Source organism: Tigriopus californicus, chromosome 12 (genome assembly GCF_007210705.1).
Source record: "Tigriopus californicus strain San Diego chromosome 12, Tcal_SD_v2.1, whole genome shotgun sequence".
Classification (NCBI taxonomy): domain Eukaryota; kingdom Metazoa; phylum Arthropoda; class Copepoda; order Harpacticoida; family Harpacticidae; genus Tigriopus; species Tigriopus californicus.
Genome location: NC_081451.1, coordinates 13,287,316 through 13,294,587, shown reverse-complemented (window position 1 = coordinate 13,294,587; position 7,272 = coordinate 13,287,316).

Sequence of the window (7,272 nt, the reverse complement as noted above, 5' to 3'; positions counted from 1 at the left end):
GGCTTGCCCGTATTCCTCTGTGTTATTCAAGGAGTGATGTGAAGTTAGACAGATCAAACACAGGTATGGCATGCCCCATAAAACTCTGGCAAGAAAAACAACCAAAAGGGGAAACAATTGAACAACCTCTGGGGCTCACCCAATTTATCTGAAATCCATTGTTGTGTTCGGCAACCAAATGCCCTAAAATGCTAGGATTTGGTTAACAATTGAGAAAGGTGTGACTTTATCGTATACCTCCTGTACAAGAGCCTTGTTATAAATCAAAACATGACACTTCTGTTGAAGAAGAGGCGGAATTGGATGCATGAATTGCTTTGCTTTTCGACAATCGTACGGAAATTCCGGCATTACAGCAACGAGATTTAACCATTTTGGAACCAGTCCATCGACAAATTAAAATGAGAAAGTTTTTGTGACCCCGAGAAGATCACTGAGATTTGCAAGGAATCGATTGAGCACACACAAAAAGTTGTGTACCTGGAAAGGAAATTCCCGATCTGGCCGTCCAAAGCCAAGCAATTAACGGGTTCGAGAAAACCGGAAACTCTCTTCAAGTAGTTTTTCTAATCTCTTGCCGACATAAAGAACTTCAGGTATGGATGAGAAACCGAAGTTAAGGCCTGATCAAATATAAAGAAGTAACTGGGATTGGACGTTCACGAGGTCGGACTTATGATTCATCCAAAGTATCCGTGGTTGTGTGCGTCGCGTTTTCTCGAGTTTTGGAAATCAAATGTCCATCTCTTGCAAGGACGATCCCGTGTGGTGAAATATTGAAAGGAGGCACCATCTCCACGAACCATATGTATTATTAACCAAATTCAAACACAAATGTTTGTCAGTAACATTAAAGTATGCGACTTATTATATATACTCCAGTGCTGACTGGAAATTCTTTACTGTCCAAAGAGGTTACGAGTTTATCTAGAATTTGGTCCCTAAACTGGGGAATATTTTCTATTCACAAACATCACCAGCCATGAGTTCTCCAAACCAAGCACCTCGAACGAGAGAAAGCGCCTCTAATTATTTACTGTGGAGTGATTGATTGAGATGATTTTATTCATTAGTTGTTTCTTGATTTATTAAGTCTGGTAACAAGTTGCATAATCCAGCGATAATTACTAAGAGCTTGTCCACGTCTTTCAAGAGATTTCTTGAATGAAATCAAGAATTTTGAATCGTTTCATCCCCTCAATGGCTCTTGGACTCGAACGTTGGCGATTTTATATTCATCTCATTTTCTGCCTCTTTAAACTGTCGCCACCTCGCTTAAAAGGAGCCATTACCAGGGTGCCTCCGTTTTCCGCAATTCTGCTCGGATATGAGGCAATCTTTTATCGGCCATGATCAAATCACCTGCCCAATATAATGAGGAATCTGCTCTTGATTGTTATTTATGTATCCGTTGTTCAGCCCAGCCACCATCCTTTTGAAATTAAGGTTATCTCTCCAGCGGGGAGCACAACCAATAAGAAATTTGACGGTGAACCGGCCCTTGTAATGGGAGTACGTTTGCACTCGCTTCTTGTTTTTTTTCAAGCGACAACACTCGATTTCAGAAGCATCGATGATCACTAATATTGAAGGATATAAGGCCTGGAATGATGTGGGCATTCTCGCTTGGATCGTGGATTTGTCAAACCAAATAATAAGATCTTGGCATACTACAAACATCTGGATCAAAAGCTGTCCAAACATCGAACTTGCGCAATGACTGGTGACATTGAACATTGCCAAAGGGCAATGAAGGAGCAATTTGGTTTCAATTTTCACAAGAAACATGACCAGTTTTAACTCGCGAGAAAGCGATCGTGAATTTGTTAGATTGATTCCCAATCTGGAAAGAAGAAATTGGAAGACGTTTTTGTTGATTCCGGTGAACGGTTCAAATTTGTACAAGGCATTGGGCAACCACGAGGTCTCTGTCTTTTTCTCAACGAGTTTATTACTATTTTTCAGTGACGCCTTGCGAATCTTGACACCTCGCCAAACTTTTAATGCATATAGAAGCATGCCCTACAGATGACAACAAGAAATAATACGTTTCCATTTTTGAAGATTTCTATAAAAGTCAAGAGTAGCAAAATAAGTCAATAAAAACTTGCAAAATATTTTCATTGTATTAAGGAGCTGGTGTAGCCGAGTGGTCTAAAGGCGGCGTGAACAAGGCAAGAATCCTCTCCCTAGCTGTCGTGGGTTCAAACCCCGGCGCCGGAAGTAACCCCTTACAGGGACGAAAGGTGGTGTAGTGAATAGCGCAGTTTCCTAGCATGAGAGAGGTCCCCGGTTCGATTCTCCTCCCAGACCTTTCTCAAGGAAGCTTTTAGACGTTAACCACACCCACAGACGGAGAATCAAATCTGATACGGAACACGACAATGCCTCTTGGGATTTTGACTTGAACGATGCGATGGCTGGCTTCGCTGACCGGGCGAGGTGCACCCTCCGACCCTAGCACCCCCACCACATTGGCCTTTGAATTTACTTAAAGCCAAACTCGTACACAATCCTGGCATGTTCCTAGAATATTTGAATGATACATCCGACAGTTTAATTTGCATATTTGTCACTTTTTGCAATAATTAATTTCTACGTACTAGAGACGTGTTTATTCCACGTTAACAGAATTTGGTCAAAATTCAAGATTCAGCTTGATTGAAGTTGCAATTGATTAGTATGGCAATAACAATGAGGAATGAATTTGGAGGTTTAGTGATTACCATTTCTTTTATTATCGCCGGCAGTAACAAAAGCGACATGAGCCGTTTTGCCTGGCTGTGGCTGCTGAGACAAATTCGGGCCGAAACAAGTAAATTACATTTATTAGCAATTCCATGGTCTCTATCATGGTTATCATGACTTAGAATTAATACAGAGACACCAAGGGATACATGTCATTCAAGATGTTTTTTAATTTGCTTACTCGCAAGTCCAGTCTCTGCCTTTCAAGTATCAAGTACTTAATCAACGGAACTGTTTCTCCTCCTCTCTTACTGTCTGAGTGGGCAAAGTTCTGCTCAACCCGGCAAAAAGCTCCGTCGATTTAACAAGATGAAGGTACGTGAAACACAGAAATTCGCCAAATACGGGTAAGAATATAAGAATATTTTTCAATGGAATTTATGCCTTGGTTTCAATCAAGGAATGGCGGCAAACTCATTCAAATCGAGAAGGACCAAAGATGATGTTCTTATTCTTGCATGTACTGTACCTACACTCAAGAGTAATGTCAAGGTTAGTAAGTCGTATTTGTCTCAAAAAAGGAACTGGTAATGCATTCTTGCTGTGAGAAAATTCCGGGGAGTAGAGACTCATAGCTTATTACGGAGCTTAATCAAATTGGAATCACGAAACCTTGGCATCCCTGTCTCTACAAGAACAGCTTACAGCTCTGACGATGAAGCGGGATTATCCTCAATTGGGACATCCAAAATCAGATGGCAGGTCAAGTGAGAGAGCTGCCACCTGACCATAGAAGGAATAAACAAACAATAAAAATAACTTATTTCTTTGTATTTGGGGTGCTACGGCCGTGTACCCCAGGGTACCTCCTCGATATTCCAAAGCATGCCTGGGTGGACGCTCTGTGGGTAGCTCTGATGCGTTTAGTTGCAAGGTTTTGAGCAAGGGATCGTGAACTTCCTTTGGAATTTGACTCAAAAAATCCTTGAATTGGACAGAAATTTTGTCAAATCAAACCCACCCTTCATGCACAAGGCCACTATCCCCGTACCAATTGACAACAAACTCCTCCACTGGCTAACTTTTCTCAGACAACCGCGTTCTACATAAAAGTTTCGACGTACAGTTTTCTCTCGCATCAGGTGCGAAGTCATGGTCGTTCTCTTGAGAGCGTAATTCGAGCAACCGAGGGAGCTTATTCCCCCAAAGAGATGCTTAGTCATATCAAACTCCACAAGATCAATACAACAATATTGGTTCGGCTCCTCGAGGGATCCTTTGGTGACACATAAGATATCAAGTAGTGAAGTGAAAGGATGCTTCGCCATCGCCCTGATCTCTAAAAAAAAGAGAAAAGAAAGAAAATCGCTTCATCACGGATTAGTTTTAGAAACAAGGATCCGCTTTTTCGATTCAATCCTGGCAATGATATCGAAATCTGTTCAAGTGTTTTGAATACGTGAGTCATGTTTCAAAAGGTACCAAAATACGTAATACAAAAGTGTTAACTGTCTCATTGCAGGGTCCTTTTAGCTTTTAGTTTAAATTAATTAATCGAGCAAGTGGACTGATTTCCACTCACCAAGCAAGCACACGCCACAGGAGAGTGATGAACTCGTAGCTGCCCTTGAGTCCAATACGTAGTTCTTGGTCGTTTGCGCTGAATATGTGCGTGGATATGTAGAGGAGGTATTGGTTATTTTCAAGACCCATCAAAAATCTGTGATTACAATTTCCATGAGGATTGTGTAACCACGGCTCTTTGAAGTTCTCAAGAACTCGCCATACGTTTGAAAGAAGACGGGTTTCATGTTGGAAATGGCCGTGTAAGGCACACAATAAACGCATAGTTCTCGTTAGTACTCTTCTCTTTGCTCCTTCTTATGATATTACGTCCTCAACGAATAGCAAAATAAATTGGGCAAAACAATGGCCTGACATGTTGCGTTGATGTAGTTTATCTCGACTTTGCCAAGGCCTTTGACAAGGTAGATCATGGGCTTTTAGTTAACAGGTTCCATGAAATTGGGATCCAAGGCAGGGTTCTCAATTGGTTAAAAAGTTTCATTTCTGGTAGGAAGCAATTAGTTAAGGTTGAGGGATCCCTTAGTGACATACATGATGTCAAGTCGGGTGTCCCTCAGGGTTCGATCTTAGGGCCCCTCTTGTTTATAATATCGTTGCCCTGCTTCAAAAGCTTAGTATCACTGCCAGTCTCTCTTCTTATGCTGACGATGCAAAGTTAGTTTCTGGTAGGAATGACCAAGATTCCAGTAGCCTTGCAAAGGACTTAAATCGAATCTACTCTTGGGTAACTGAGAGTAATATGGCCCTGAACGGAATGAAATTCCCGCTCAATGACATTTGGGTCAACTCCTTTAAATACTCCACTCGTAGATAATGGAGGTAAAGATATTGAGCCAGGTCTCATCTATGAAAGATCTAGGTGTAGTCCTCCAAAATAATGGAAAGTTCGATGAGCATATCCAGCTGAAGGTGGGTAAGGCTTTTCAAATGTGTGGTTGGATATATCGCACGTTTAAGTCCAGAGATAGCATCACGATGCTAACTCTGTACAAGTCGATTGTTCCAGCCACATCTTGAATACGCCTCACCCATTTGGGCTCCAATGAGTTCAGCAGGTTTGCAAAAGGTCGAGCAAGTCCAAAGATGTTTCACTAGGAACATCACAGGAATGAGAGAGCTCTCGTATTAGGGAGAGGTTAGAACGGTTGGGATTGTACAGTACTCAGAGAAGGTACGAAAGGTATCTGATATTGTACGTTTTCAAAAGCATTCACAAGCTTTGTCCCAACCCAGGGTTTAGGGTCAATTCTAGTGACCGTAGAGGCTTAATGTGCGTTTTGAGAGCACCTTCAAGTCTTCGAGAATCCAGGCTAGTTCGAACAATGAAGTCCACATCTCTTCTTTCTCGGGCTCCTTCATTGTTTAATTTGCTTCCCTCTAATATCCGTAAGGAATACGTAGGCCTTGTTGATCCGGTAGCATCTTTCAAGTCAGACTTGGACAAATTTTTAGATAGCATTCCAGATCAACCCTACATTCAAGGATTAGCTCGGTCTACCAACTCAAATTCGTTGGTAGACCAAATATCATATAAAAATTGAAAAGGTAATAAATAGACGAATTATAATCTTTCATTTTAATAGTACTGGGGATTACATTCCCTGTAGCGGTTAGAAAAGCCCGTGAAAACCAAACCAAAAAAAAATGTATTAGATTTAGTTTTTTTTTCAGGAAAGAAGATGGTTGTTATTTGATATCATGACAACACGAATTGAATTAATAGTTTTAAACGATTTTAATGAATTTGGGTAAAGTTGATAATCTGAAGCTTTGAATCAACTAAGTTAATGATTTGATGCACAACGTTAAGGACGGAAGTCAATTTGGGCTGAAACTTACAAATCAATGCCAATTGTGTCTGATATGGCGCCAAATTCACCATTTGTAAAGGCTCCCTAAACCGTCGAGTCTGGATGGTTCCTGATATTTTTTTGTTTGCTTGGTTTATTTTTTCACGGGCTTTTCTAACCGCTACAGGGAATGTAATAATTAAAGCAATGACTAAAGACAGCCAAAGTACGTAGGTGGGATGATTGTGTGATATAGGTTGCGTACATGTATCCTTACACCTTTCCGATCATATGTCTTTGTTGTCCATTCTTCTTTGCACACGTCATGCTGATTCTGCTTCTGTACGTCTTCCCATAAAGACTTCCTTCCATACCACCTATCAACTTTATCTTTATTCGGTCTTTGCGATTATTCCGGTAGGCATGAGAGCAACTCGGTTTAAGCCCTTAAATATACCTAAAATCGCGTCATTATATGCACTCAAACCCAAAGTAAACCCTTCGGTATACTTTATATATGTATTAGACTTTGGGTAAAGTTCAGGTCGTCCAATAAGTTAGATCGCAAGAGGAAACATGCCCGTCTAGCGAAAATGGAACAATTCGAAATACGCAAAGCGAAAGAAAAGTGTGAAGAGAACCTGGCAAAATCTGAAAACATCAAGTAGTAGAATCGAACCGGGGACTTCTCTCATGGCAAGAAACTGCGCTAACCATTACGCCACATCTCAGACGACAGTGACAGGCGAAAGCCTTCAAATTATGCTCCAATATCTCTAACCAGTGTGTTTTTCATGGAACGCTTGGAGAAAGATCGGCTGTGGAGCTTTATCTCCGACTGTTGTTAACGATCAGCACGGTTTTTTTTTCTCCGGGAAATCATGCACGACCAATTTTCTCGAGTTCAATTAGTTGGTCGCGATGAAGGATGGGAAGGAGGTTCTTGCAGTTTTTAAATATCTTTCTAAAACCTTTGACAAAGTCAATCATGAGATCTTGCTTGGAGATAGGTATCAGGGGATGACGTGCATGCGTACTATATGCACCACTGGTTTTTGGAGCGTGCATAACGGGTTACTTTAGATGGGGTCTCGTCAGATTGGCAAAGTGTGTCGCCTGGAATTCCCCAAGGAAGCGTACTCGGTCCCCTTCTCTTCTCCGTTTACACGAACGATCTGGATGTCAGGAAGCCGGTGTCTTGTATCAA